Source organism: Protopterus annectens, chromosome 4.part1 (assembly GCF_019279795.1).
Source record: "Protopterus annectens isolate FY-2018-M chromosome 4.part1, PAN1.0, whole genome shotgun sequence".
Taxonomy (NCBI): domain Eukaryota; kingdom Metazoa; phylum Chordata; order Ceratodontiformes; family Protopteridae; genus Protopterus; species Protopterus annectens.
This window is the reverse complement of record NC_056734.1, coordinates 393,566,527-393,580,193: the sequence shown is the minus strand read 5'-3', so window position 1 is coordinate 393,580,193 and position 13,667 is coordinate 393,566,527. Positions and strand designations below refer to the sequence as shown.

The 13,667-nt window shown below is 41.2% G+C and overlaps 1 protein-coding gene across 5 annotated transcripts in view; it reads right to left on the bottom strand.

Annotated features, from left to right (window-relative positions):
• LOC122800880 (LIM domain containing preferred translocation partner in lipoma) overlaps positions 1-13,667 on the bottom strand; it is a 3,822,027-nt gene that overhangs the window by 3,232,008 nt on the left and 576,352 nt on the right. For 4 of the 5 annotated variants that reach the window (XM_044070213.1, XM_044070214.1, XM_044070212.1 and 1 more), the window contains one exon: positions 650-718. The exons of the other annotated variant lie outside the window; for it this stretch is intronic. The gene's annotated coding sequence lies outside the window, so the exon portion shown is untranslated. The remainder of the gene's footprint in view (positions 1-649; positions 719-13,667) is intronic. 5 annotated transcript variants of the gene reach the window in all.

Here is a 13,667-nt window from a genome sequence, read left to right as displayed (position 1 = left end):
AGACTACAGTGATGAAGTGAGAAATGACTTTAAGAACAAAGTCCTCAGTTTACAGAACAATGGATGTCCCCATCTTCTCCAGTGACCATGAGTGTTGGGTACTTTGGATAGCATTACAGATAAAAGTGGCAAAATTGAATTTCTCAGAGTTATAAATTCAGCAACCCAGAATGACGTCAAAGTACAGTCACTACTTTTCCAGTTTGAAAGAAGTCATTTTAAGTGGTCTGGGTACACCCTGTGAATATACCACCTGGGTACCCCCCACATCACTGCACCAGGCAAAGCCGAATGCAAGAAGGTCAAAAGGAACTTTTGAGTGATTATATTTCTCAGCTTGCATGGAACACCTTGGGATCCCACAAGATGTGCTGATGAATGCAACTAGGGAGAGAGAGAGAAGTCTGGATTTCCCTGTTCAGCTTGCTAACATCATACACTTCAATATGGCATGCGGTTTAGAAAATGGATGGACTACTATAAATGTGGTAATTACCAAAGTTCCAAGATACTGGATAAATGAAAAAAACAACAAAATGAGAATTAGAAGCTAATTACTTCTGAAAATACAATCAAAAAATCATCCATAAACACAGTAACTCTGACAGTTACTAAATGGTTTGATAATAAATACAATGTCAATTCCTACCTTAATTGTACTGTTAAGATACAAAGGTCAGATTTCATGCAGTGCAAGATGATTTCCGGAGGACTCAACCTGGGGACAAAACATTCAAAAATGAAAAATACTGCTGTTCCAGCTATTGAAACAGGATTAATAAACCAACACGTCATTAGAAAAAAGTGTAAACAATTTTATCAATAAAACAATTATTGATAAAAACACTGAAACCTCACAATTATGCACGACTCAAAGCAAAAAGATGAATTATGACTACCAAATAAATGAAATGTCTGAAACTACAACAGTAAAACAATAATAACACTATACATGTAGATTCATAGATTCATAGATTCATAGATTATTACTAGGCTAGCTGTCCTCATGGACCATTTTTAAGCCTAGCCAATTACCCCCTGTGAGAATCAAACCCTGAACCTTGTGCTTCTAAGGTAAACACCTTAACCATTACGCCACCCTCCCACCTGCGTGTGGATTTATAACAACAGGCCATATACTGCAAATGACACTGTATATGAAATGACCTATGTTCTTACACCTACTGACTCTTATCAAGTAGCCTATATACGCATAGGCTTTGAGAAGCATGGCTCTCTCCCTCAAGATTCTGTGTACAGAGTAGAGACGGAGTGATGAAAAAATGAGAATTACATAACAGCCATATTACAATGCATTGCTTTGGTGGCCCACCACATCAACAAAGACAAGAGAACAGGTGTAAGAAAAATTAATGTCATGTAATCACCATAACTATGCATCTCTATTGATCATTTTCATTCTTCCTCAACTGATGGGTCTGGGATCTGGCTCAGCCACATTTACTAGACTCTCAGATCCAATTCTCGAACTACTCCCTTTATCCATAATGCCCCAGCTTCCCTGCAATACCTCAGATCAAGTTTGCTGTCCCAAAACCAACAGAAATGACTAATCTCAGTCCAAGAACTTACCTCAGGCCAAGACAGGAAGAAGGCTGGTAGAAAGGACTGGGGCTTAAACATGGAACAGGGGTTCCACAACAACCATAAGGTTACTCCAGAAAAAGGAGGAAGGAGGATGGGAAGCTGAGGAAGAATAAAAATGGGACAACTTAGATGCATAGTTATGGGGAGTACATCATTTTAATATTTGATTATGTCATTTTTATTTGTTCCTCAACTGATGGGATAGACTCCTCAGCTACATGAACCTTGGGTGGCCTTCATGGAAGGATACTCTGAAGTAATGCAGAACCAAATGCAGCCTTGCTTCTGAAGTCAAATCCAATATGAGCAATAAATGTATGAACATTGGAGCTGTGGCACAAGTGTCATCAACTGAAGCCCTAGACCAGAAAGCAGACAAAGTCACCATGGACCTGCTGGAGTGTGCTTTACATGGTCTGAGTAAGGACAAACCTTGTTGACTGGAAACAAAGAATATGCAGTCTGTCGACCATCTGGCTAAGGTAACTTTAGAAATTGGTCTACCCAATTAGTTGGGGGAGAATGAGACAGACAATTGATCTGTTGCTCTGGAATCTTTGTACCAATGGAGATAAAAGCAGAGGTGTGTGTGTGTGTGTGTGTGTGTGTGTGTGTGTGTGTGTGTGTGTGTGTGTGTGTCTATGAGATGAAGCATGTATTTACCTTTAACAGTGAAGTTGGGAAAGAAAACAGGCAAATTAATGACTTGGTTAATTTTCACCTCTGAGGCCACTTTGGGCAAAAAGGATGGACTGGCCTGGATGCCCAAAGGGGTACTTAGCTTTAGAAGACTTCAACTTCAATTCGGAGACAAAAACTCAGGTAGCAGCCAACCGGCACTCATGCGAACTGCTTCTGGCTCCACAGCAAGAAAAACTAATGTAATGGCGTTGGCTGCCTTACTTTATACTACTGATGACCTGACGTCAGTCCTCAAGTAACAGCAACCAACGCAGAAATACTAAGCCTCTGGTATTCGGGCCCAGCCGAGGGCTACCCTGGCAGGATAACCCAAATATAATGACTGCAAACAGTGAATACACTCGAACATCTACATTTATGGTAAGTGTACACAGCTGTACTTTGTGGACAATCAAGTATGGGGATTTGTGAGTGAGAGCCTGGAGCTCCGATACTTGTCTTGTAGATGCAATAGCCACTGGAAAAGCAATTTTTCAAGATAAATATTTTAGGTCAGATCTAGCCAATGGCTCAAAAGGACTCAATCAAACCTGGCAGTACAACCGTTAAATGCCAGGGTGAGGTAGGGTCATTCACTGGGAGAGTCTAAACAAAAAGGTTAAGGAAAGCCTTGTACAACTTTGATGAAGCTAAAGAGGAAGCATTTCCCCTGAATGAAAATTAAACATTGTTGCCAAATGCACTTTGACAGTAGAGAGAAACTAACTCTTTCTTGAAAAACAGATTTGAAAAACTCCAGAACAGCAAGAATAGGGGTAGTGAAAGGGTCTAATTCCCTCTGAAGAGCCCAAACTGAGAATCTCTTAGATTTGCTTTTGTAGATCTTCCTGCTAGAGGCCTTCTGAGATGACAGCAATATCCATTGGAACGGGGAGGAAAGCCTGTTCTGTCTGATCATCGCTGGAACTGGGGAAACCATGTGGTCACCTTGAGGCCTGTAATGTCTGGGTGATCCAGTCCTGTGGGATAAGAGAGGAGGTCTGAAATGGGATCCAGTATCCAGGGTGTATAGCGAAGGTGAAATCAAAGGAAAGGGAACCACACTTGATGAGGTCAAAAAAGGGCAAAGCGGATAACCATGCACTTCTGTAAGAATTCGGGAATCAGAGCTATCGGGATAAGTGTAAGGCAGACTGGAGGACCAAACATGGGCTAGAGCATCTCTCAGTGACTTTCCCAGAGGGGGATCAGGGCAAAGAACCTAACACATTTGTTGTGGGAGAGGCAAACTGATCACAGCAAGGTTGAAAATCCTTTATGCCACTAACTGATTGAGAGACCACTTCATGAGTCATCAGAATGGAACTTCTGCGTTTGTCTGTTAGCATCTTGGATTTCCCCAGGATGTAGGCCGTCATAAGAAAGGGGTTGGAGGAGATCACCCACTTGCACCCTCTCAATGCCTCCCTACAAAGGAGATAAGCTCGGTTTCCCCCCATTTGTTGACATACCAAGCCAGAAACATGTCAGTTTGAATCGCAATTGTCCCGACAGTAAGGGTGTCCTGGAAGGCCTGCAATGCTAGAAGGGCTGCTCCAGTACACTGATGTACGAATCAGTCTCTTCAGGGGACCAAGTGCCTTGGACAGTCTTTCCCAAGAAATGCCCCCTCTCACCCTAAATGTGAGGTGTCTGTGGTTACCATGGTTACTGGGGTTGTAAAGACAACTTAAGAAACTTTGTCTAACTGAATCCACCAACAAAGGTGGCAGTTGCACATTTTTGAGAGTCTGACTGGTGAAGACAAGGGATGGTGAAGAACTGAACAGCTAGAGTCCATGGAACAATGCGCAAATAAAAGCAAGCCATGGGAACCAAGGTTATAGCCACTGCCACCAACTCTAATAACTGAAATATCAATCTAGTTGGAGGAGAAGAGTGTGAGAAGAGTGTGGTAACAAAAGGCAGGCCTCTGAACTAGTAGTGACTGGCCCCCAGCTGAAAGCACATATATCTTCTGGGGCATCTACTCATCTTGATATGATAGTACACATCCTGAAGATCAACAGAGCGCATCCAATCATCCTTTTGCAGAAATGGCAGAATGGATGGGACCATTTGGAACTTTGATCTCTTTACAAATTGATTCAATTTTAAATTTGCTGAGTTCCAGAACTGGTCTCAGGTCCCCTGTTTTCTTTGGAACTAAAAGAATCTTTAGTACATTTCAAATCCTGTCTGGTCAGATGGGACCCTCTGGATGACTCTCTTGTCTACCAGCTTTCGAATTTCTAGAGTTGCTGCCTCCCTCTGACTGGGTGGAATGTCAGGGAGCCTGTTCCTTTTGTTTGGGGGAATTTGTGAAAATGGTATGAAATAACCTCTAGATATGACATTCCTTACCCAAGAAACATTTGTGATTGATGCCCAGGTGTTTGGGTGCAGACACAAGCACCCCTCAAACTGCCTCCAGTGATGACCAGTCAGGCAACTGTTCAGCAGCGCTGAAAGGGTTTATCCAAAAAGGTGTCACAGAAACCCTGGTTTTGTGGGCATCCTCTACCAAGAGGGTGGTGTCTTCCATTAGACCCCCCTGTCCCCGTCCCCAGGGGGAGGTACCCTCATGTGAGTCCTGGAAAGGATCCTGGGACATACAGAACCAGATCTTTCTCCCTACTCATTGATTCCTGGAAAAGGATCTCTGAGGAGTAGAAAAACAGATCCCCATGGCAAACAGTTTTTCCACCCTGCTCACTCCAGGAAAGCATTTCCTTAACAGTGGGGCCAAACAAGGAAGATCCATCAAAGCAAGCACTGATGAGTGAAGACTTTAAGGGCTCCACAAAGTCACACAAGCACATCCAGGCATGTCTCCTTATGGCTATGCCTGAACCACTGCCCCTAAGGTTCCCTCAGTAGCATGGGAAATTAACCTAATGGACGCATTATAGATAGATTGAAGGGTAGCCAGTTGTGCAGAAAGCTTTTTGTGGTCTTCCACATACAGGGATTTGGAAAGCTCTTTAGTCAAATCCCTTTGTACCTTGTAAAATGCATTAAATAGCTCAGTGACCATAAGGCAAAGGCTGCTGAGGCATAAATGCACTTCCTGAATCTGTCCAATGTCCTGGACTCCCTGTTTGGGGGATGGACGGAGGAGCCACAATCATGGCATCAACAGGGACTCCCTTGCTACAGACGGGCCTGTCCTTAGGAGGAGCAAGAAACTTGTCAGGATGTCGGGGAATGGGTTCTACAGTATCCGGTTCCTTCCACGTCTGGCAAGAGACTAGATCTGCAAGATCATCAGCCAGTCGAGTCACCCAAGACACAGACGAGCTGGACCCGAAAGCTTCCAGGAACACTGACTTCTCCTGAGAAGGGGGAAACAGAGGACCATCCACCTTTCTGCCTAAGGATTTCTAAGATGTTTCTGAAGGAGGCATCATCTGGTGGAGACCCTGGGGACCCTCCACTTCATCAAGGTCAGTGTCTTCGGTGAGTGACTCCTGAGGGGAATCTAAGTGCCTCCTACTGCACGTTCTCTTACAGGAAACCTCCTTAGTGGAATGGTCTGAAGAGGTATCTGAAGAAAGGGGGAATTCTTCAAGGGGGGATTGTCTGGATGCCTGACTGGGTCGTCTGCTCCTGTAGCATAGGTGTGTGAAGATCAGCTCTCTGATCCGATGATGGCAGGGCTGTAGGATTTCAGAAAGAGCACCCATGTCTCTTGGGCAAGAGAAAACCCCTCTTCACCATCTCAAAGGGAGAAGAACTGGAAGAGGCCATGGGTGGCTGCACTGGAACCGAAGCCGCTGATGCCACCCATGCCCTGACCTTGCCTGGACCCCTGTCAAGAGGGAAGGGTTGGACCCAAGCTATCCAACAGCAAAGCCTCAAGGGGCAGAGATCAGAGTCAAACCAAGTCCCCTGGACCCAGTGCTGATGCTTTGGTTCCAAGACTCGTCCTGTTCCAAGGAGATGAGCACCAGACAAGTCAGGGACGCAGTTGAAGTCAAAGACCTAATCACCTTCAAATCTGATGCAGACACTCTCATGATTCTCGGATCCGAGATCTCCAAAATCACTTGTCAGATTGGAGAAGGAGAAATTATAGTGTGGAAAACAGAAGGGAGTCTCACAGATCTAATGGGAGATACAGCCAAGATAACCACCATCTAAATCTGAGCTCTGAGAAACTTCCTCATCATGCTATTCATGTTGGCTTTAGAAAGGTCTGGAGGACCCAATGGAGGAAGTAGTAGACTGGGGCTGGAACTCTCTCCCCGGGGTCTCTTCGAGGAAGGGAGAATGCAGCCAAAAAGGGACAGATTCCAGAAAGAACCTTGGGGACTGCGGTGGTCCTCAGAGACTTTGGCTTGGTAAGTGTCAGAGCTAAGGGTGTCAGATCAGACTTTTTCAGTAATTTGACCTGAGACTCCAAAATCAGAGCTGACTTAGGAGAAAGGATGGGAGACTGCTTCCTGAATTCTTTTTCCTCTGAAGAGGGTGTTTTTGCAGGGGTATGAGCTCCAGAAGCAGGAACTGAGAGGGAGGAAGAATGTAGCAGGTCTTTTAGGACCATTTTATTACACCAGTCTCTAAGGTCCCTAGTGCTGAACCTAGCACAAATTGTGCACAGTGTCCAAATGAGCAGTAACTAGACAACGAACGTACTCCCTGTGAGCATCAGAATTGGAGATCTTATGCTCAAAGGAAGTGCATTTCTTAAACCCAGTGGGTTTGTCATCTATAGTAGCCAAAGGAGGAAAAAAAAGAAGAAAAGAAGACTGCCTGACAATAGTTAAGATAGTTTATGCTAGTGTTTTCTTTTTTTGTTTTTTTTTTAAACTAGAAAGAACTACCAACAATGCTAGAAAAAGGATTACCCTCTAAAGTGTAGGAAAAAACAGACAGAAGGAAAGTAATGACAATGGTACAAAGAACTAAAATGGGTCAAAAGAGAAGGGTGAAAACAGACGTTAAACCTGACAGAAGAGGTGATGAAGAAAAGTGAAACTGTAAGAAAAAAATGGAAAAGAAGTCACACACTACAAAAAGCTACACCCTAAAGCTCAACGAGAAGCATCAATGTCTGTATTGATAAGGCAGCAAACAAGATCTGAGATATTGTAGGGTAGTTGCTACATTATGGGTAAAGGAAGGAGCTTGAGAGTTAGATTCGAGAGTATAGTAAATGTGGCCAAGCCAGATCAGAGGACAGACCCATCAGTTAAAGAACAAATGAAAATGATATCAGATCTGCATATATTCAATGTTTGTTAAACATATGCAAGGCACTTGGCTCTGCTCTTACTCTACACCCAGGTAATTTATAAGCCAGAAGAAAATGCAAGCTGTAATACCTCTGACAAAATGATAGCTGCTCTGTACTAAATTCCCATAAGGTGATTATTACACCTTCCCTTCTATCTACTACCGTAAACATTTAACTGATGATAATTTTTAACTATCTACTCCTGTTTAGTCTTCTCTCTCCCTCACCTGATCATTTCTTACTTATTTCAACCCAAATGTCAATCTGTGTCTTCCCTTGTTTTCTTTGTATTCCTGTCTGCTATAACCATATGTAAATGCACAGGTTATCTATTTTCTCAAATTTCTATAGTCACAAATTGTATGGTGCAATGTTAGTATTAATGTGTCCCAGCTAATTACGTAAGCAAAAATGTGTATGTAATCAAGATGAAAATATTAGACACAATGTGAAAAATTTAAATATTCTGTGTATTTTTTATGTATGTGAATATTGGAAAAAATCTATCCCAGTTGGTCTTTCCCCATCAACAAAGACAGATAGATAAATAAATAAAATGTTAACTATGAAGTACATACAGTATGCTTTTCAGCGAAAACATCTATTCTGGAGCCAGATTCCAGAAAAAAAGATGGCAAGTTTTTTTTCAAAACAAAATGGTTGCATGCATAATCTACCATATCTTCAAAAGTGTCACAAAAATCTGCCAGTCAGTGCAGAAAATTAAGGCTCAAAGCTACTAACAAGCTGCATCCCGTATTCAGGGGTACATGGTTTGATTCCTTCCACCTTTACTTTCCTACTTTATGAGTCTAAGGAAGTCACTTATCTAGACAGTGCTCCCAGCTTGACTCTGAAAAGGGTTATATGCCCAGTGGGTTTACCCAGAAAACAAATGAAAAAAAAAACAAAACAAAAGCTTATTCCTAAGAGAAAGCAAACTAGTGTAGTGTGTGAGAACCATTAACTCACAAGAGAGTTCAAGGTCAAAGCTAGTCAGGAAATACAATTATTCATGCACTGTAGACACCCTCTTTCTTTCTTGTTTATCTCCAAAAGACAATAGCTTCCAAACAACATCACGAAAAGACTTTTGACTTAGAGAGGACCATCTTATAAAATGCCCTGTGCTATATGAACAACTGCTGAATTTATGATGGGTATACTCATAAAAGTAGGTGCCCATACAGAAAATTTTTTGCTGCAGTATCACTTCTTATCCATGAGAAGTGGCCACAAGCAGATGCCTACCATTCTGTGCTGAAGTCAGAAGTGCTTAAAAGTGCCCCCAGAGCAAGACTGAACCGGTCAACCTAAACAAAAAAAAATGGTATGAAGTTTAAATAAAAGGAAGAGCAGCTAACACCATATTCAGTGTGTGTGTGTGTGTGTGTGTGTGTGTGTGTGTGTGTGTGTGTGTGTGGCTACTAATTATGCCTAAGATGGTATACACTATAAATCTGAGGTAATTTCCTATGATGCCCTTAAGTTTTTTGCATGAAACTCATCCTTGCAGCAAAACAAAGATAGTATTATGGGAAAATTCAGGAATCCGGTAAATTATGAGAGAAAGATCTGCAGGATAAGGACAGTACTCAATTTCAGTAAAACCTCTTCAAAGAAGAAATAGAAAGCAGGGGAAATTCTCCTAATTTTAGCTCATCATCTTGTCAAAAATGTCAATGACGCTGAAAGATATGTTTTAAAATGGAGACTGCGCAACATGAAAAAGTATCCTGCACATGGAGCAAATGCCCGGTTCCAATTGATAATAATAAGAAAGAAAAAAACAGAACCAGCAAAACGTAGATCCTGAAAACAGCAATTTATTGTGCTAGGTTAAAAAAACCCACACATAAGCAACACTCTTTTGCAACAGACCGGTTTCGGTAGGATATACACAACCTTCTTCAGTGAAAATACACAAAGCAAAAAAGTGACAACATATAAAGAGGTTAGTTACTAAGTCCCCATTGGTAGATTCAGAAGTCATTCAAAAATTATCATTCAGGCCAGGTGGGAATAATCCCCCCAGTTTGATAATCCATTTCTTTTCCTTGGTATTAAGAATTGGATGCCAGCCTGCTTTATTTGTCCTATTCCCTTGTATAATATCAATAACCATGAATGTAAATTTTGCAGTAGTGTGTGCCAAGGAATGTTTATATAGAGCATTGGTTATTTTATGTGTCTTAATGTTACTGATGTGCTCTGTGATTCTGATTCTGAGTGGCTGTGAGGTCTATCCAACGTAGAAAGCACCACAGTGACAACTGGCCAAATAGATAAGCCAGTCACTGCTGCAGTTGGCAAAAAATTTGATGTCATAGACCTGGGAACAATTCCTACTGGAAAATTGTTTAGATTTATTGATTTTGTCACAATTGGTGCAATGTCCACATGGAAAACAGCCTATGAGTGGGTCCCCTGTAAGTGTAGTTTGTTTGAATTGCATTTGGTTATGTTTACTACCATGCTTAAAATGATTGAAAAAAAACCCTAGATTTTTACCTTTCCTAAATGAAAACTGACAACGGTCAGGAATGAAATTAGAAATGTCAGAATCATATTGTAAAATGTTCCAATGAGTATTAAGGCTGTCAATTAATTGGTTCAAATTCCTGGCATAGGTGGTGGTAAATCTCAATGTAGTACTTTTGTCAGAAATGTGTTTTTGATACTGGAGAAAATTATTTCTGTTGGAGGAATTAACCATATTACTGGCACTGGACACATAGCCCATAGCATAACCTCTGGACCTAAATCTTTCGGTAAGATCCCTCCTATGGTGTTGAAAAGCATTGTCAGTGGAACAAATGTGTTTGATTCGAATGAATTGTGACTTGGGGATATTCCTATAACATTTTTTTGGAGCATATTGATATTTGGCGTTGTTATCTTGATGACTGCAGGATGGTTTGGAGAGGTGACATACAAGGCTTAATGGAATTTATTTCCTATTTGAACAACAACATTTGGGGGTTGGAATTTATGGCACATTATGACTATAACAAAATCACTTTTTTGGATGTTGCCATCACCAAACTGCCTGACAATACACTTTCCACTGAAGTATTCAGGAAACATCCTGAATACAATACTATTTTACATGCTTCCAGTTTTCATCCCCCTCATGTTATACGGAATATCCCCAAGTCACAATTCATTCGAATCAAACGCATTTGTTCCACTGACAATGCTTTTCAACACCATAGGAGGGATCTTACCGAAAGATTTAGGTCCAGAGGTTATGCTATGGGCTATGTGTCCAGTGCCAGTAATATGGTTAATTCCTCCAACAGAAATAATTTTCTCCAGTATCAAAAACACATTTCTGACAAAAGTACTACATTGAGATTTACCACCACCTATGCCAGGAATTCGAACCAATTAATTGACAGCGTTAATACTCACTGGAACATTTTACAATATGATTCTGACATTTCTAATTTCATTCCTGACCGTTGTCAGTTTTCATTTAGGAAAGGTAAAAATCTAGGGTATTTTTTCAATCATTTTAAGCATGGTAGTAAACATAACCAAATGCAATTCAAACAAACTACACTTACAGGGGACCCACTCATAGGCAGTTTTCCATGTGGACATTGCACCAATTGTGACAAAATCAATAAAGCTAAACAATTTTCCAGTAGAAATTGTTCCCAGGTCTATGACATCAAATTTTTTGCCAACTGCAGCAGTGACTGGCTTATCTATTTGGCCAGTTGTCACTGTGGTGCTTTCTACGTTGGACAGACCTCACGGCCACTCAGAATCAGAATCACAGAGCACATCAGTAACATTAAGACACATAAAATAACCAATGCACTAAATAAATATTCCTTGGCACACACTACTGCAAAATTTACATTCATGGTTATTGATATTATACAAGGGAATAGGACAAATAAAGCAGGCTGGCATCCAATTCTTAATACCAAGGAAAAGAAATGGATTATCAAACTGGGGGGATTATTCCCACCTGGCCTGAATGATAATTTTTGAATGACTTCTGAATCTACCAATGGGGACTTAGTAACCTCTTTATATGTTGGCACATTTTTGCTTTGTGTATTTTCACTGAAGAAGGTTGTGTATATCCTACCGAAACCGGTCTGTTGTAAAAGAGTGTTGCTTATGTGTGGGGGTTTTTAACCTAGCACAATAAATTGCTGTTTTCAGGATCTACGTTTTGCTGGTTCTGTTTTTTTCTTTCTTAAAATGGAGACACCAGTATTCTTTTACCATGTGTGTAGTAGGAGGCAGTAGGGTCTGAGAAAACCAATCAAGGTGAAATGGTATTCTGAACCAGTAATGCAGCAGTGATCCTCCTCTCAGGAAATCTTCTGTTATGGTGAATGTAAGTACAAAAATGTACTATATTTAACACAAAAATCAAGGTTGTTGTATCATTCATCATCCAGCAGTTACCCTTGGGGAGGTCATAACAAGCCCTGTAGGAGTGCAGTGGTAAAACCTGCCCTGCCCTGAAATGAATGGCTAATTTGGAATGCTTACAAAAAATGTGAGTAGTAGACCCTGTAGTAGCTTCACAGATACACTGGGCTGAAACATTCTTAAAGAGAGGTCCCTGTGGTAGCTGCTGTCCTGGTGGAGTAAATGCACCCATACCTGTCCTTTCAATGTTTTCCATGACTATTATAATAAAATGTAATTTACAAGCCATTTCAAGAGTGCTTATTTTGAAACCAGTCTACCTTGTCTAGTTAATATAAAGGAAATGGACATCTTGTCCAACTGACTGACTAAAAGTGCTTGTTTTTTTTTCTATGTACTATCTCAAGTCCCTATGTATAGCCATTACAGTGGCACAGCAGATAGCATTGTTGCCTCACAGCAAGAGGTTCCCCTGTTCGATTCTCAGTAGGGGTGCCTTCCCTGTGGACTCTGCATGTCCTCCCTGTGTTCATGTGGGTTTCCTCCAGGTACTACGGTTTCCTCCCACAATCCAAAGACATGAAGTAGGTGAACTGAACAATCTAAACTGGCCATAAGTGTGTGGTGTGGAAGAACTACAGCAGCAGGGCTAGCCACCTGGCTGTGATGATCGTCACTGGTGAAGTGACACCCTGACCCCATGTGCAAAAGGGGGTTGTGAATGGATGGATCCATTAAATGCAATAACCTGTGTTTTAAAGCTTAGTAGATGGATGTCTTGATTCTGACCGAATTACTCTGACCACCTTAGGCAAAGAGGAATTAGCGCTAAGATTTACCTCATTCCTTTGAAATATTGTGTATGTTTTTTTTTTTTTTTATATGTTGGGGATTGCAGTTCTGAGACCTACCAGATTTAATATCCACAGGAAAAAAGTGCCTTCTGGATAAAAAAAAAAAAAAAAAAAACATAAGGGCCACTAATGCTAGAAGTTTCAAATGAGAAAGTGCACTTTATTCACCACAAAATGAAGGATCCAAGGAGCAAGAATAGGCTTCATGATGGAAGTAAGGTCCAGGACCCCCTTTAGAAAGTACTTGACATGTGGAGTCAGGAAGTAGTAACTCGGAGGTGAATCCCTCTGTGGATATATAGCATAACCTGATGCTAAGTAATGAACAACAAAGCATTCCATAGCTACAGTAGGAAGCATGCTCAGATTCACAACAAACAGAAAATATTTTTTGGTTTACTATCAAAATTTCTAACAGCATTCACTCAAACTGGGATAGCCGAAAGGCTATTTTTCCAGTTTATGGAAGGCCGAACCGAAAATGGTCGACTCCACAACAGTGAATGCGAGTGTGCATTTGCTGTTGTGAGGCTGATGTTTTGCTTGGAGATCGCAGTACAGTGGGGATCAGGAAATGTACCCATTTCCTCACTGTAGTGCAATCCCGGAGTTTGTATATATAATTAGGAGGGGATGGGGGGGCACAGCCCCCACATGGAGGGTGCAGGGGACTTGCCCCCCTGCAATACACTAGTCAGAAATGGCTGGTAGGCAGAGTACGCTGGGTAATGTCGACTATGTAAGATGACGACGTGTTGACATTACTGGTTTAGTTAATTTGCACAAAGTTTTTATTTTCATTGTTATTTTTCGTGGAAGAGATCATTCAACTGAATGCATTTCAGAAATATGATGGTAAACTATATTTTTCATTTGGTTATACAAGC